General features: G+C 46.1%; 1 protein-coding gene and 1 pseudogene across 1 annotated transcript in view; both read right to left on the bottom strand.

Annotated features, from left to right (window-relative positions):
• The window catches only part of LOC140455262 (zinc-binding protein A33-like), a 260,630-nt gene that overhangs the window by 60,530 nt on the left and 181,626 nt on the right, over positions 1 to 18,474 (bottom strand). The window lies entirely within an intron of this gene.
• The window catches only part of LOC140455258 (zinc-binding protein A33-like), a 50,102-nt pseudogene that overhangs the window by 31,190 nt on the left and 438 nt on the right, over positions 1 to 18,474 (bottom strand).

Here is an 18,474-nt window from a genome sequence, read left to right as displayed (position 1 = left end):
CACTTCCCAAAATTGACACTTGTCTGATATTTGATAACATTCACTTGATGGATCTACACTCTAGAACACACACTGAACTATATTTCAACAGCATTGTTTATTGCCTAAAGTCACACAACACCAGGTTACAGTCCATCAGGTTTATTTAGAAGTACAAGCTTTCAGAGCGCTGCTCCTTCATCATGTAGCTAGAGGGCAGGGTCACAGGAAACAGAATTTATCCTGAATGATCAAAGTTTTTGCAGTAGAGCAGAGAGAAGGAAACTGGAATTGTCAGAATGATCAGAAGAACTAGGAACAGGAACAGGCCATTCAGCCCCTCGAGCCTGTTCCACCATTTGATGAGATCAGTTATGGTCCTATCTCAGCCTCAACTGCACATCCTGCCTGCTCCTTCTAACCCTTTAACCCGTTAATTAGAAATCTGTCCCCACCTTAACTTTACTCAATGTCCCAGCATGCACTGTACTCTGGGATAGTGAATTCCACATGTTCACGACCCTTTGAAAGAAATAATGTTTCCTCATTTCTGTTTTAAAACTCCTACACCTTGTCCTAAAAGCTATGCACTCTCATTCTAGGAAGCTTCCTCTCTACATTGAATTTCTCAATCCCCTTTAGCATCTTATATACCCACTTAGATCTCCTCTCACTTCTTACCTTCAGAGAATTTCTTCTGAACTGCATCCAGTGCAATTATATTCCTCCTCAAGTATGGGGACTAAAACTGTACACAACCCTCAGCGTGTGGTCTCATTAATGCCTTTTACAGGTACATCAACACTCACCTACTTTTATACTCTCTTCCTTTAGTAATAAATGTCAGGATTCCATTTGTTTTCCTTGTTACTTGCTGTACCTAAAGGTGACCTTTCTGTGATTCACACCCAAGGATATCCCGATCCCTCTGCACTGAAGCACTCAAAGGTTTCTCTCCATTTCATTAAGAAGTTGCCTTTCTCTTCCTCTGAGCAAAACAGATAACCTCATACATATTCATGTTTCAGCGATCAGATTCTGCCCCATTCACCTCATTGATCCAGATCCATTTTTATATTTCTTATTTCTTCAATGCAATATATTTGCCCACCTCTTTTAGCATCATCTGCAAATTTGTCCATAATTCCTTCTATCCTTGCATCCAAGTCATTCATAAAGATTGTGAATACTTAGGTCTTGTGGCATACTATTGGTTAAATCTTGCCACTTAGAAAAAGACCCATTCAGCCCAACACTCAGATTTCTGTTTGTCAGCCAATCCTCCATCCAAACTCGTAAATTCCAGTGGAAAAGCAACTTGGAAAAAACAACCATTCACCAAGAACTCCAGGATATCTACGAACCTTTCTACTGCTAAACAAACAAGTCAACAGCAAAACAGACAGGATTCAGGTAATTCTCACAACTCAAAAGACTTGAAACTTCAGCTTCCTGTCTGGGTCAGACACCCTGTCCCTTCTTGTCTATGTTTATCCTTGATGGTACATTTTTATTATTGAATTGAAGTGTGTAGTGTGAACCAAAACAGGAAATGAAGATCAAGGTTTGTGTGAAGATTTGTAGCTCAGGTGCCAGTTCCCGTAGTTGTGGGTATGTTCACCAATCTCGGAACTGGATTGGCAGATGTTTCCTCCCCTGTCTAGGGGACATCTTCAGGGCTTTGGATCCTCCTGTGAAGCGTTGCTGTGCTGTGTCTTCTGGAATTTATTTGGTTCCATTCCTGCTGCTTCCGGTTGCTGGTTCCAGTTGTTGTAGTGACCGGTATATTGGGCCACGGTCTATGTGTTTGTTGATGGAGGTTGTGGATGAGTGCCATGCTTCTAGATATTCTCTGGCTGTCCTCTGTTTAGCTTGTCCTGTGATCGTTGTGTTGTCCCAGTCAAATTTGTAATTCTTGTCATCTGTGTATATGGTTCTTCGGGACAGCTGGTTGTGGTGTTTAGTGGCTAGTTGGTGTTCATGAATGTGGATTGCGTGTTGTCTCTCTGTCCTGTACAGTGTTCCACACAGTCTCTGCATTATTACAAGGTTGCATGCAAAGACTGCATGAAGCATTATATAGGAGAGACAGATGGTTATGTCTGAGTCTGGGTGTCCCTGGAGAGGGAGCATGTGGTGTCTACCAACTCCCTTGAGCTGTTCACGGAAAGATGTTCACCGCACAGAATGGAGTGCTTTATTTCCCCCTCCAACTCTATTTTGATTTAATCCTTATCCTTCCCTTCACCTTTCTGATCACTCAGCATTGCTCTTTGAGGAGAAGGGCACTGCTTGTCACTGACCACTCTGGTGTTTCTTTTCTTCCTGATGGTGGAAATAGAATAAAGATTTATACACCTGTTGTCTGTCACTGTGTCTCACACCTGCACACACACAACATGGGGGCTGGGGAAAACATATAAAACCAGGAGATTTAAGGTCTCCTCGAAAGAAAAAAACGAAAGGAAAAAAAACGGGAGATTTAGGGTCTCCTCAGAAACAAAATATATCCACAACTACGGCAGGAAATGAAGATATTTGTTTTGATGCGTGAAGAGAGTTTGAAAAGCGAGGACCTGATATATGAAAATAAGAACATTAAAAATAGCAGAGTTAATAGGCCATTCAGCCCCTCAGGTCTGCCCTGCCATTCAACAGGATCATGGATAATCTGCCCCAGGGTTCAGCTCCATTTTAATGGCAGCTCATCATAGCCATCAACTCTCAGATATTACAACATCTATCAACCTCCACTTTAAACCCTTTCAGTGATGGCACCTCCACAACTCTCAGTACTACATTAGTATTTGATGTCTCTTGTTCCAAATGCATTGTGTTAAACTGATATTCATATTATTTCACTTTTTTCTCCCTTTCACTTCTAAACCTAGTTTTCCCTTTTCCATTTCCGGTCTTTTCAGTTTGATTTCATACCTTCCTAATTCCATCTCCTTAGCATTAACTTTCTCTGCTCTTTCTTTCTCAATTTCTGCTCCACTTTATCTTTTTCTGCCTTCTGCAGTTTCTTCATTCTCTCTGTCTGCTCCAGCTGCCTTCACTGGAACTGCATCTGACCCTATTCCACTGTTCACTCCCTGGAGAATCCGCTTCTTGCATTTCCCCTAAACCTCGGTGCTGTGCTGATCCTTCCATTTGCTCTGCCTTCTCAGCTCTGCCAGGTAATCCTGCCTCTAGATTGCCCCCAAATCAAACAACGTCGTCTTTGAAAGTAAATGTCGATCAATGATTTTTGAACAAGTTGACGAAGGCCATCTGTTACAAATAATGTTTTCCATGGACCATCATCGCCACCTGGTGGCTGTTATTGCGATACCACATTTTAATTTTTCCCTGCACTGCCCACTTACCACTCCCCTCCAAATCCTCTCGTTCCAATGAGACTGGAAGGTGAAGAGATCGTCCCTTATCTTTGGTTTAGGAATATTGCAGCCTTCCAGATTCAACATCTCGTTTAGAATTTTGAAATCGTGTTCTATGTCCCTCTTTTCTTTGTCTGAATGCTTCTGCGGTTTCCATTCGAACCTCTTGTTGATGCATCTTTTCATGACATTTAACTCAATATAATTATATTAAATCAAAATACTGCAGATGCTGGTGATGTAGAGTATAAACTAAGTGCGGGAGAAACACAGCAGGTATAGTAGGTTCAGTGGATAGAGAAACTGAATTAATATTTCAGTCCAATGTGGCTATTGTTCAGAATTCCGCGTTCAGTTTCTGTTTCTCTCTACCAGACCTGCTGTGTTTCCCCAGCATTCTCTGTTTGTAGTTATACAATTTCTGTCTCATTTTCTCGTTTCCCATCATCATTTTTTCCATTTTTAATCTCTGCCAGAGACACCTACAGCAACTCGAACATGCCGGCCAACTTTCCCAAACTAAACAAGTCCTAGGAGCCTGTGTTTACTCCATAACCGTCTTACCGTTTCCTATTCATGTCCCTGTCCAACTGCCCTTTAAATGTTGTCGTTATATCACTTTGTCTGGCAGCTCGTTCCATACACGACCCTCACTCTGTGTGAAAATGTTTTACCTCAGGTCCCTCTGCAATTTTCCTTCTCACTTAAACCTCTCTCTAGTTATTGACTCCACCACCCTCAGGAAAAAAAAAGCTTTGCTCTTCACCCTACCTATTTCCCTCATGTTTTATAAATTTATAAACCTTCAGCCTCCTACACTGCAGTGAAAAATGCCCCAATCTCTTCAATTTCAATGTTGGATTACTTACAGTATGGAAACAGGCCCTTCGGCCTAACGAGCCCACACCGATCCTCTGAAGAGTAATCCACCCAGACCCTACATCTACCCATAAGTACCCAGCGCTATGGGCAATTCAGCGCGGGCTGTTCCCCTGACTTGGACGTCCTTGGATTGTGGGAAGCAGACCGGAACAAGCCCAGGCAGACACCGGGAGAATGTGCAAACTCCAAACACTCACCCGTGGCTGGGCCCCTGGTGCTGTGAGGCAGCAATGCTAACCACTGAGCCACCCTTATACTCAACATGACGTCCTGAAACAGTCATGAAGGACATTTCAATCCGTTGTCATCTGGTGATATTTTCCTCCCAAGACTCCATGAAGAAACGGTGCCCCCTCAATCCTGGGATTGTAACCCTTCACCTTGGGCAAGCTCAGAGACCTCTCCATTTCAGACCCAGGGGCGCGGGCTCCAGCAGCTTCCTTTCAGCCTCATCGCCCACGTCATGTTTCCAGCAGATGCCTGTTTCCCGCTTGGTCTGAGCTCACAACCTTTCACTCCTCGGTGTGTGTGTGTGTGTGTGAGTGAGAGTGTGTGTGTGTGTGTGAGTGTGTGTCTCTGTCTCTGCATCTGTCTCTGTGTGTGTGTGAGAGAGAGAAATACCCCAGAGGCAGCTCCGGCTCCAGATGCCCCACTTCCCAAACCCACTCGACCCTCCATCATGATGCTGCCCCTGCGGGGGGTCGGTTCACACAATCCCCACCCGCCCCCTCCCTCTCTCCCTTAAATAAATGGGGAAGAGGAGGATCAGAGTGCAGGAAGATCCCAGTTTTTTTCAATCCGCCCCCGGTGAAAGGGGGAGGTGGGGGTGGGTGGGGGGAGAGAGAGAGAGAGAGTGACAATCAGCCTGAACTGGTTTAATGAAGGATGAACAGTGACTGGTGCTGTCCAATTCCTGTCCCTCCCTCTCTCCCCCCGCATTACCCCCGGTTACCGACCGCCCGCGAGCGCCCCCTCTCGGCCCTGCCCAGCCCGTGAGGAGGGCAGATTGCTTTCCCTAAAGGTCAGCACTGACACTAATGGGGGGCGGGGGGTGGGGAGTGTGGGGGCTTTCCAACATTGGGCCACTTTAATGGGAATCACATTCCATTCCAGACTGAGACATTGCATTGAAGTTCTAACAGGCACCGTGATGGATTGGGACCCGTGTCCATCCTGGAATTCTTGGTCTAGTGAGGTTCCCACTGCACCGCCATCTCCCCATTACAGGGGCACAGGAACAGGAATAGGCCATTCGGCCCCTTGGGTCTGTTCTACCATTCAATGTGATCATGACTGAGCTTGTCCCAGGTCCATGTTCCTGACTTTAGCCCAAATCCTGTAATATCTTTGAACAAGAAGAAACGCATCTCTTTCAGATTTAAAATGAACAATTTATCCAACAGGAGGAGATCACGTGGCTTTAGGTGTGGGGGCGGGGAGAGATAATACATTGTGATACACAGGATGGAGCAGTTGGGAAGGACAAACTTTATGGACCAGCAGCTGTTTCCTGTCCTGTTCCAGACTCAGATGGACTTTCATAAAAACCAAAAGAACTGCGGATGGTGGAAATCGGAACCAAAACAGAAATTGCTGGGAAATTCTCTTCACAGTTGCTGCCAGACCTGCTGAGCTTTTCCAGCTATTTCTGTTCTCCTTGAGTTTGTCTGATGTCCTTTTGGGGTAACAGTGCAGATACTAAACTTCTCTGCCACGATGCAGGCTCAATGTGCCAAAAGGTTCGACGTCAAGAGGACAGCAAGAGGGAAACCTGCAGGAAAAAAACTCAGGAGAAAGACAAATACTTTCAGATGGTACATTGTTTGGGAATATCACTCGGATTAGCGGGAGCAGCCTGCACACTGCAGTGGGAATGGTGCGAGAGACAACAGTTGGATTAATCCCACAATCCAATGGGGGAGGCTGCACTGGAACGGATCCTTCCACCACATCACAAATCCTCCCCTTTCTGGTTGTTACTTTTCTCACCTTTCCCCGTCTGTGTCATATTTCAAATCTGATCTATTTTTCACCTTTTCACCTTTTGGCAAAAGGTCACAGATTTAAAGTTATCTCTATTCCCAGATGCTATTTGACCTGCTGAGCAATTGTAAACCTTTTTTGATTTTATTTCGATGTCCAGCATCTGCAGTATTTTAGTTTTGGGCTACGATCTTGTGAATGATATTTGGCTGCAGTACCGGTGGCTGCCAGCTGGTGGCAATCCCACACCACTAATGCCATCGCCGTTTTGAAATTACAGCGACACCAATGACCTGCAGTACCGCTCGCCGCCAGAGGATGGTACTATTGCACCGATTATTCTTCAAATGGAATCAATGTGGAAACGGGACTCCTCACTGAAACTGGGGAAATGGAGATCTTGTGGATCATCGGTGATATTCCCTGAAAATGCCAGAGATTGCAGCAGGACGGGCAGCATCTGTGGAGACAGATGAAGAGTTAATGGCTCGAGTCCAAAAAGATTTCTCTTCAGAACTGAAAGGGGCTGGAAAATAGTGTTTACCTTGTGTTGATGACAGAGGGGGAGGAGGAGAGAGGGGAACAGATAGTGAGGGTAGTACGCGAGGGGAATGGGCTTGGACGGGATTCTCTTCGAAGTGCCAGTGTGGAATTGATGGTTGGAGGGCCTGTTTCCACACTGTAGGGATTCCAGGAATCTCTGCTCTTGCTGCCCAGAACAAAAGACAAAGGGAGTGAATTGGTGTAAACGCGATATGGAGATATCAAACACATGTAAATGTTTGGTATGAAATGAGAAAAATGTGTCTGTGCAGCAAGAGCAGAGATTCCTCGAATCCCTACAGTGTGGAAACAAGCTCATCAGCCAACAAGTCCACACTGAGCCTCCGAAAAGGATCCCACCCAAGCACATGACTCTACATTTACCCTGATTAATACATCTAACTTACACATACCTGAATACTATGCACAACTTCACATAGCCAATTCACCTAACCTGCCCATCTTTGGATTGTGGGAGGAAACTGATAGACACAGGGAGAATGTGCAAACTCCACACAGTTGCCCGAGATTGGAATTAAATCCAGGTCCCAGGTACTGTGAGGCAGCAGTGCCTCACTGAGCCATTGTACTGCCTAAGCAGGAACTGAAGTGGGATGAGACCCTCCCACTGATATTCATCGGGCTCCGAGAGACAAGAAGCCAGACAGATCAACTGTTCCCCTCACAAACTGGTCACTGGGCACCACATGAGAATGCCAGTGTGGGTACTAGTGCCCACCCTGACCGAGATACAGATGAGGGAAGCATGATAAATTTCGAGCTGAATTGTGACAGACATTGTGTTTCCTGTATTGTTATGGATCAGATCAAACTCCCTTAAATATATCATCGACACAGCCGAGACCCTAATTCTTTATTTTGTTTAAGAGGAAGTGTAAGGCGTCATGATCCAGAGGTGATTTGATTGGTCCATTGCTATGCTTTAAGCAAAACACACTTTATTCAGGAATGTCCTATGCGAGATCAGGAGATGGTGGGAAATGACACTGGAGTGGGAGTGGGGCCCAGAATCTACCATGGACCATGCCAGTCGTTTAGGGTCTGCAGTCCAGCTGCCCAAGTGGATCAAGTGGGTTCACATTCATCAGATGGAGCTTCCCCAAGTGGTAACCCTGGGCCCAGAGCTTCACCGTGTGAGCAAGGCTGTCTCTGGGTAATGCTGGGACCCAATGCTGAGGAACTAAATTCATGTATTTATAGAATCCCTTTTGATTCTCCTTCACCCTATTTGCCAAAGCTATCCCATGTCCCCTTTCTCGCTCCTGATTTCCCCCTTAAGTATACTCCTGCCGCCTTTATACTCTTCTAAGGATTCACTCCCTCTCTGCTGTCTATACCTGACAAATGCTTCCTTCTTTTTCTTCACCGAAACCTCAGTTTCTCTAGTCATCCAGCATTCCCTACATCTACCAGCCTTGTCCTTCACCCTGGCAGGATCATACAGTCTCTGGACACTCGTTATCCCAGTTTTAAAGGTTTCCCATTTTCCAGCCGTCCCTTTACCTGCAAATATCCGCCCCCAATCAACTTTTGTACGTTCTTACCAAATTCCGTCATAATTGGCCTTCTTCCCATTTAAACTTTAACTTTTCGATCTGGTCTATCCTTTTCCATTTCCACGTCTATTATAAAACTAATAGAATTATAGTCACTGGCCCAAAAGTGCTCCCCACTGACACCTCAGTCACCTGCCCTGCCTTATCTCCCAGTACTGGGTCAAGTATTGCTCCTTCTCCAGTAGGTACATCCATATACTGAATCAGAAAATTTCCTTGTGCACACTGAACAAATTCCTTTCCATCTAAGCCCTGAACACTTTGGCAGTCCCAGTCTGTGGGAAGTTAAGATCCTTTGCCATAACCACCCTATTATTCTTTCAGATAAGTGATATATCCGTACAAGTTTATTTCTCAATTTCCCACTGACTATTGGAGAGGTTTATAGTACAATCCCAATGAGGTTATCATCCCATTCTTATTTTTCTGTTCCACCCAAATAACGTCCCTCAATATATTCCCAGGAATATCCTAAATACAGCTGTAATGTTATCCCAGATCAAAAATGCCACTCCCCATTCTCTCTTATCCCTCTTTCTCTTCCTCCTATGGCATCTATACCATGGAACACTATGCTGCCAGTCCTGTCCACCCCTGAGCCATGTTTCTGTAATTGATATGATATCCCAATCCCATGTTCCTTACCATGCTCTGAGTTCATCTGCCTTCAATGTTCAGTCTCTTACATTGAAATAAATGCAGTTTAATTTACCTGTCCTACCTTGTTCTCTGCTTTTTACCTGCCTGCTCTGACTGTTTTATTGTTCTTTTTCCCAACTGTACCATTCAGATGTATCTCTCTCCTAACTATCTCCCTGGGTCCCCCTTCCCTCACTAGTTGTAATACCCCCTGAGCAGCTCCAACAAATCTCCCTGCTGTTATATTAGTCCCTTTCCAATTCAGGTGCAATCCGTCCTTCCTATACAGGTCACTTCAACCCCAGAAGAGATCCCAATGATCCAAAAATGTGAATCCTTCTCCCTTGCACCATCTCCTCAGCCACACATTCATCTGCTCCATCCTTCTATTCCTGCCCTCACTAGCTCGTAGCACCGGGAGTAATCCAGATATTCCTGCCCTCGAGGACCTACTTTTTAAATTCCTGCCTAATTTCCGATATTCTCCCTTTAAAATCTCATCCTTTCCCCTTCCTATGTCATTAGTTCCAATGTGTACAATGACCTCCTGCTGGTCCCACTACCCTGTGAGAATATTCTGCACCCTCTCTGAGGTATCCTTGATCCTGGCTCCAGGGAGGCAACACACCATTCTGACATCTCTCTGTTATTCTGAGCCTCTGACTGGAGAGTCACATGTCACCCTCTACTCTGCGTTAGCTTCACATCATCCAAAACCAGTATCACCCACATATGAACTCGGACTGAGCCTCTATCCCTCTGTCACTCACTGACCTACATCAAAATAGGGTCCATTGATTCCAGATTCTTGTTCACATTTCAGCTGCCCTGGTTCAACCCCATGTCCCCAGATCGTGAACCTGTCCCTTTGGATTATGAGGCCACAGACAGAGATGTTTGGACAGATGAGCCAAACACATGGTCAAGACACAGGATTGTCTTAAAGGAGGAAAGCTGGGTCGGGAGGATGAAAAGTTTAGGTCGGGAATTGGGCTCCAACACCTCGGAGTGTTGTGAGACAGGAGATTACAGGGATAAGGTGGGGAGGGTCAACGAGACACGGCTCTTCTGTGCAGGGAGAATGAACAATGGAGCCACAGACAGCACGGAGTGGGGGCCCTCACCTCCTTTCTCCTCGAATACCTTCAGGAGACACTCCCATTGCTTCACACTCCTGAAGGTCACGTTGAAGTAGCCCCCGCTGGAGAAATCCTGCAGATAGAAAATATCTGCTGCTTGGAACCCACAGCAATCCAGGAGGATTCTCTTCAGGAAGAAGGTCCGTTAAATGCTGATCCTTCCTCCACCTTCTTCACAGTCACCCTGACTGGATTCATGACCCACCCCAACCCCTCCACCTGGCCTGTGGGGCTGGCTCTAGCACAGGCCATAGCTTTGGTCTCTGAGCCTTTTCAGAAACACGGTACAGGTCCGCCTTCGCCTGGCAGGAGCTGGTACTGCGGCCAATATCATTCAATAACAATTACATCCAGCAGATGGCAGTGACACACATCCAAATCCTGGGGACATTGAAAATCAGAATTAAAATCAGAAAATGCTGCAAATCTTCAGCAGGTCAGACAGCATCTGTGCACAGAGAACCAGAGTTAAGGGACAGTTAAACATCGGGGTTACAGCATATCCTGGGAGAGAGTGGATTGTGTGGAATTCCCCTCCCCAAAGATACAAAGATAGAGGATGCTATGTAAATGCAGCATTGTCACCCTTCAGTGTTTGGATTTCTCCTTCAGGATTTCATGTTCCGGGTGCAGAGTGAGAAATGGAAACACAGAGAAATCCCAGCTCCAGACTGGGAAACAGGTGAAGAGATGGAGGATGGGACTGAAGCAGGGAGTAAATGAAGGAAGGAGAGACACAAGATATTTAATTTAATTTTTATTTTCACCATCTGACATTTATATTTGTATCTGATTTATTGACAGGTTGGTTGTGAAGTTACAAAGTATAATCTCAGAATTCAATAACACATTCAGTACCATCCTGTTGTCAATGGGAGTTTTCTGACCCCAATCCCTGTCCCCGACCCTAAATCCGGGGGTCACTGTGACGTCAGGGAGGCCCCGCCCCTTTAACAGCTGATTCTCAGAAATTTGTATAAACCCCAAACCGTGAAGAAAGGATGAAGTTTCCCAGTGAATTTATTCCCAGTGAAGGTGTGGAGATGGAACTTGGTGTCCGCGTTGTAAAATGAAACTGTCCCAGATTCATAACTGAGATAAACTCCCATCTTCCTGGGGATCAGATCACCAGGGAGAGGGAATTGAGGAGTGGAGTTTATATAAAACTGTTCCTCATCTCGTTCCATGGTCTAGAGTCCATTCTTCGGAATCGGACTGACCCATCTCTTCCTCTGCACAAACACTGAGGCTACTTCCAGATTCCAGCCCCGATTCCCCACCACCTCCACCTCCCAGTAATGTCTCCCCGATGTGAATCCCTCTGATCCCAGGACACAGAGACAGACTGTAAACCTCTTCTCGGTGTCAGCAAGACCCCTCCGTCCCCAGTCAGTCTCAAACTCTTCAGATCCTTAGACACCTCGAGGCAGGGATTCGCTGTTTTCACATCCAGGGTCACTGAGACTGGGAGAGAAACACAGAGAATAAGAGACAGTCCCTGGGTATGGGTCTGTGGGAGAGGGATGTGTGTGGAGGGTGGAGGGTGGAGGGGGGGGAGAGTTGGATGTGTGCTGGGGAGAGTGGGGAGAGTGGAATGTGTGCGGGGAGAGGGGAAAGCGAAATGTGTGCGGGGGGAGGTGGGATATGTTTAGGGGAGAGGGGAGGGGGAGAGGAGGATATGTGCTGGGGAGAGTGGGGAGAGGGGAATGTGTGTTGGGGAGGGGAGGGGAAAGGGGAACGTATGTGGGTGAGAGGGGAATGTGTGTGGGGAGAGGAGAGGGGGAGATATGTGCAGGGGAGGGGATAAGGGGAGTGGGATGTGTGCGGGGGGGAGACGGGGAGGTGCGGGGTGGAGAGAGGGTAGGTGTGGGTGAGGGGCAGAGGGCTCGGTGTGCACGGTGGGGAGGCGGAGAGGTGGATGTATGTATGGGGGGGAGGGGGATATTTGTGCGCAGAGGGGAGCAGGATGTCTGTCCGTGGGGGAGAGGGGGAGGAGTGTCTGAGGGAGAGGGGGAGGTGTGCGTGGGGAGAAGTGGGGGACATGTGCATGGGGGGGAGAGGGTGAAGTGTGTGCTTTGGGGAGAGGGGGATGTATGCGGGAGAGGGAGAGAGGCGGAATTGTGCAGGGGTGAGGGGAGAGGGGGACATGTGTGTGGGTGGGGGAGGGGGCTGTTTCTTCAAGCTTTATTCAAGCTTTTTCTCTCTGTTTACACCCAATGTGTGGAATGAGCTGCCAGAGGATGTGGTGGAGGCTGGTACAATTGCAACATTTAAGAGGCATTTGGATGGGTATGTGAACAGGAAGGGTATGGAGGGATGTGGGCCGGGTGCTGGCAGGTGGGACTAGATTGGGTTGGGATATCTAATCGGCATGCATGGGTTGGACCGAAGGGTCTGTTTCCATGCTGTACATCTCTATCACTCTATGACTCTATGACAATGGATTATAGCTCCAGCTGCCTCAGTAAGAACAAGCTCCTGTTTGTTGGAGTCCCCACTATCATTCATTATTTTCCAATGTCATTGGGGAGTGAAATGTGTTCCCACAAAATTGAAAATGGAAATGCTGAATCTGTTCTCAAAATACCAATTAAATCTCCTGAAATCCAATGTCATCGAAAGGAATCCAGCTGGTACAGGGTAGACTGAGGTCAGGGCCATTGGGAAAGAGCTTTATTGAAACAGTGGGGACAGGTCAGAGAATGTTCACTCAGTGGGTTCCTGGGATGAATCAGTTTCCTTGTGATGGAAGGTTTCGGGCTGGGGCTGTACTCATTGGAGTTTAGAGGAACGAGAGGTTCTTATTGAAATGTATAAGATGGTGAAGGTGTTGACAGAGTAGACATTGAGAGGCTGTTTCCCATCGTGGGGGAACCTGGAACCAGGGATAGAGTTTCAAAGTAAGGGCCCTACCAATTAACATGGATTTTGTGTCTCAGGATCATTCATCTTTGGAATTCTCTCCCCCCTCGAGAGCAGTGGAGCCCAGTTCATTGAATATATTGGAAGCTGAGTTAAACAGGTTTTTGATCAATGAGGGAGTTGAAGGTTGTGGGAGTCAGGCAGGAAAATGGAGTTAAGGTCACAATCCGATCTGCCGCCATCTTTATGAATGACAGGGCAAGTCTCGGGGTCACTCCTGCTCCTGTTTCTGATGTACAATGTTCACATGGGATTTAACACGGACATTGTTTTGAGTTGTCAGCTTTTGAATTTCTTTCCTTACTGTGAGTTAAAAAATAAGTGTTGAACTCACTTTCACATTCATAAATTCCTTTTCTCTCTGGAAACAGAAATAATAAACAAACTGAAGAATTTAGAGTCATAGAGTTGTACAGCACGGAAACAAGCATCTGCTGATCAGATATCCTCAATTAATCTGATTCCATTTGCCAGCACTTGGCCCATATCCCTCCAAACCCTTCCTACTCATCTACCCATTTCAATGCCTTTTGAATGTTGTAATTGTACCAGCCTCCGCCACTTCATCTGGCAGCTCATTCCATACACAGGTGGCAGGGTATGTGAAAATGTTGACCCTTAAATCCCTTTTAAACCTTTACACCCTCACCTTTAACTAATGCCCTCTAGTTTTGGACTCCCCTACCCGAGAGAAAGCCTTGTTTGTTTACCCTGTTCATATTCCTCGTGATTTTACAAAACTGAAAAAGGTCACCCCTCATCCTCCGACGCTCCAGGGAAAATAGCCCCAGCTGATTCAGTCTCTCCTTATAGTTCAAACGCCCCAAAGCAGGCAACGTTCTTGTCAAGCTTGTATGAACCCTTTCAAGTCCCACAATGCCTTTCCTACAGCAGGGAGTCCATTGAATGCAGTAATCCAAAAGTGACCGAATCAATGTCCTGTACAGCCACAACATGACATCCTAACTCCTTTACTCAAGGCACTGAGCAGTAAAGGCAAGCATACCAGATGCCTTCTTCAACGGCTTTTGCCCAAAATGATGATTGTCCAGCTCCTGGGATGCTGCATGACTTGCTGTGCTTTTCCAGCACCACTCTAATCTTGACTGATCTCCGGCATCTGCAGTCCTCACTTTCGTCTTTTTCATTACCCTGTCCACCTGTGATTCCACTTTAAAGGAACTATGAACCTGCACCAGCTGACACACGCACATCCTCCACATATCAGCTGGGTCTGTGACCATCAGGAACACGGTGTCAGTGTATGCCGGAAAAATCCCCTCCACCCCAGCCTGCGCAGAGTCAAACCTGAAAGCCACTCACACAAGAGGCACAAGAATGGCTCCACACAGAGAGAATAAAGCTGGGTGGACAGGGGCCAGTCCTGACACACTCCTCTCCCACAGCGTAGGGACACCGTGAGGGACCCGTTAACCTTCACTGGGCACTCCGCAGCGGCGTACAGAACTCTGATCCCAGCGACAAAACGTGTCCCAAACCCGAAAGCTGACATACTCCTGAGGTGCCAAGGGGAGTCGAATGTGCCCTGGTAAAGATTTTGTAGTTTGTGCTGAGGAGGGAGACCGGGGACCAAATCTTTAACAAACAGATATCCCCTTCTTAGGCAACAGAGTGATGACGGCCCTGCACCAAGAAAGGGACATCTCTCCAGTTGTGATACATTCCTCCAGGATATCCCAGAATGCCCTAAGGAACCCCATGGAAAGACGGTCGAGTGCACGGGTCAGCTCCAAACTCAGAGGGGCATTGAGCCTCTCGGCGCCCTCGGGGCTGACCTGCCACAGATCTTCCCACAGAATTCTGCGAGCTTCCTCACTGGACGGATCCGGAGAGAGAGCCCGGTAATAGGCCCTCACTTGGGCCCTGATTCCCTCCACATCCAAGACGAGGGATCTCTCATTGGTACAAAGAGCTGCTGGTGGTTCCCGGGCCCTTTTCCCAGTGAGTAGAAGACGGGGGAGCCCCGGGTCAGGATCCTGAAGGAACTGGATCTGTGGTCTCATGTACACACTCCGGGGCCCAATGAGCTGCAGATCCCGGACCGCGGCCTTCTTCTCTTCATACACCGCCCCCCCCCCCCCCCCCACAGGGTCGGGTCCACATCGGGCTGACTGAGACGTGACTCCAGGTCGAGCAGCTCCTTCTCCAACCCCTCGATCCTGGATTTCTGCCTCTTCCTCACTGACCCTCACACAAACTGCTGACAGAGAGACGGGCATGAGCCTTACCCAAATCCCACCATAGCCTTAAGGAAAGGAAGCACAACCCCAACCCCAACCCCTCCACTCCTCCTCCAGCTGGTCCAGAAGTGACAAAATAACCCCCAGAGCTGCTCATCTTCCAGAAGCAGGTTGTTAAAGGGCAGTACGCTGACTTCACCCTGACGCTGAATGGAACAGCCTCTCCCCGACACCAGGTTGTGATCAGAGAGCATTCTCTGTCACATGGAGACTTTCGGAACATGGGAGACGTACACCCTGGAAATGTCGAGTTGGTCAACCCCAGGCCCCACAAAGGGGAAGGCAATGGAATCGGGATAGAGAGTTCACCAGATATCTATCAAGTCTTAACCAAGTGTTAGGACACAAGGTGAATCTTTTCTATGTTGCTGGTTTAAATTAACAGAGGGGTTTACACTGTGTTGTAACAGTTTGGGGGCTCGTTACCAGGATTTGAACAGTTTGTGTCCCGTATTCGTGGCTTGAACAGGTTTAGACAGATTTGAATAGATTTGGGGTACGGTAATGCCCAGTAGATTTAAACACTTGCAGGTTATTATCCCAGATCTTTAATAAAACATAGGTGAGACAATTTATTTAATTTCCGTGACTTGTGGTTAGTTAATTTAAAAGTGAGAGAAATGTCTCTTCAAATTGCGAAAGATGTTCTGGGATTTGAAAGTGATTCTCAAATTTGTCAAGAAAGTTTAGAAGGAAAGAAAAAGGCCATACTTTTAGAATTAACAAATAAGTTATGACAAAAGTCAAGCTGAAATTGTAAGCGAGTTATTCAAACACTTAGGTGTGTCAGAGAAACAGACAAGTGTAGTCGAGGTAGAAAATCTTACATTAGAATTAGGAAAATGGAGTTAGAAGATAAAATAAAAGAGACTGAGAGGAAAGAGAGAAAAGAGAGAGAGTGGAAAAAGAGAGAGAGAGGAAAAAGAGAGAAGGTTCTGAGCTGAGCAAAGAGAGAGAAGAAAGGGAGAGAGAATAAAAGGAGACACAAAACACAAAAATCCTGCCCTCACTAGCTCGTAGCGCCGGGCGTAATCCAGATATTACCATTCTCGAGGACCTCCTTTTTAAATACCTGCCTAACTCTCTGTAATCTCCCTTCAGAATCTCAACATTTTCCCTTCCTATGTCGTTGGTTCCAATGTGGACAATGACCTCTTTCTGGCCCCTCTCCCCCTTGAGAACATTCTGCAGCCTCTCGGAGACATCCTTGATCCTGGCACCAGGGAAGCAACACACCATCCTGATTTTTCGCTGCTGGCCACAGAAACATCCGTCTGTACCTCGGACTAGAGAGTCTCCTAACACAATTGATCTCTTGGAAGCCGACGTACCCCTTATTGCCCAAACAGTTCCTCCAAGATCAGTTGTGAATTTCACTGTTTGTTAATTTTCCCAGACGCGCTCCGATGTCCAGCGATACATGAATTCAAATAACAGAGGCAGTAACTGTGCAGGTTCACTGTGGTGTCGGTTTCTTTCTCAAATGGGGCAGAATATTGTCCTATTATTAGAGAATATCTCCGCCTCCTCCCCCTCCCCAATACAGGGGGAAAGCAGTTGAAGATTTCTGGCAAAAACACTCCCCTGAGAATTCCTACAGACATGCCCTTGAGCTGAGATTATTGACCTTGAACAATCACAGCCATCTTCCCTTGTGCTCAGTTTCACTCCAACCAGTGGAGAGTTTTCCCCAATTCCTGTTGACTTCAGTTTTTGGAGAGCTCCAATACTGTGTCGATGTCAATGACAGTGAAAGCCATTATTATCCAGCTTTCTTTATAACTGAGCATTAATTATACTGTCATTAATATTTATACACATAACAATCCAAATTTTAAAATAGGAATCAGGACAAAGGAACTGATCTGAGATTTACCAGGTTTAATAGTTTCCAGCATTTCGTTCCACACGGGAAACGGTAAAACAATGTTGAAATTGTCAGTAGACAGGACACCATCTGTTAGTGAGAGCTCATTACTATTATCACTAATCCTGTAAACAAAACAAAATAATTGTTGTAAATTCATCACAAACACTTCCCTGAATAATTTTACTGAGTTTCAGTCAAGTACATGTCCTACCTCCTCTCCCGAGATGCTTCCTCCTGAAACAAACAGGACACCAATCTGAGTTGACAGAGACTGACTGTTTATATCTAAAAAGCAGCAATTGCACTCACATTGTTACAACCTGCTGAGCATTGTCAATTCTGATTACTGCAGACATGGAATAGAAAGAGGATGGAACACAAAGGATATTGAAGAGCAGGACAAGGTCAAAAAATTCAAACAACTGCAAAGGATTGAAGGAAACATTAATGTATTTTTCTGAAGTAAACATCTGAATTGAAAGTTTGTAATTATGAAAGGGATTGATCCCATAGATTTAGTCAACACTTTTCAATTTCTCAAGACCCTGAAAACTGGAATATATGAACATAAGCTAATTACAAATAAATCCAATGGGGAGTTCAGAAGAAAGATTGTTATCAAGAAAGTGATGGGAATATGGAATCCACTGTCACACAGTACGATTGACACCAATGTATAAACAGGAAAGTAGGGAAAACCATTAGGGAGAAAGGAGCAGAGGGAGATAGTGATGGGGGAATGAAGGAGGATGGGTGACTGCATCATGTTGGGACTGTTCACAGTCACTTTCACTGAACCAATCTGAAATATAATCCCTCACCTTCAGAAATACCACTCTGTCTTCTCGTTCCAACTGTTTCTCCAACTTTGAGAGTTTCTCCTGAAGAGAATTTAAATTATCTTGAATTTTACAAAGATTTCGGTCCATTGGTTTGAGAATGTTTTCCTCTTGTTCCCTGAGATCTCGGAGTAAACTCTACTCTTTCTCAGTCAGCATCTGGTGCATTTTAGTGAACTCAGATTTGATGTGGGTCTGCAGGCTGCAGGATTCCTCCTGTTAGGGGAAATATAAATACAATATGTTTCTGCAAAAAAAAAACAAATGAGCAAATCAAATTTTGAAAATCAGCTCTGGGAGATTTTACCTGAATTTGGGAAATCTTCCGTTTCTGCTGCTGCTCCATTTCTAGAGCCGCCGCTTTCTTCCCGGTGAGAGATTTTCAAAGAAGATTTCACTCGATCCTGGGATTTGGGTGAAGAAAATCAGAAAATAAAAGTGTTTGACCATGAAAATGTGA

Source organism: Chiloscyllium punctatum, chromosome 30, assembly GCF_047496795.1.
Source record: "Chiloscyllium punctatum isolate Juve2018m chromosome 30, sChiPun1.3, whole genome shotgun sequence".
Classification (NCBI taxonomy): Eukaryota; Metazoa; Chordata; class Chondrichthyes; order Orectolobiformes; family Hemiscylliidae; genus Chiloscyllium; species Chiloscyllium punctatum.
This window is presented reverse-complemented; position numbering and strand designations above follow the sequence as displayed.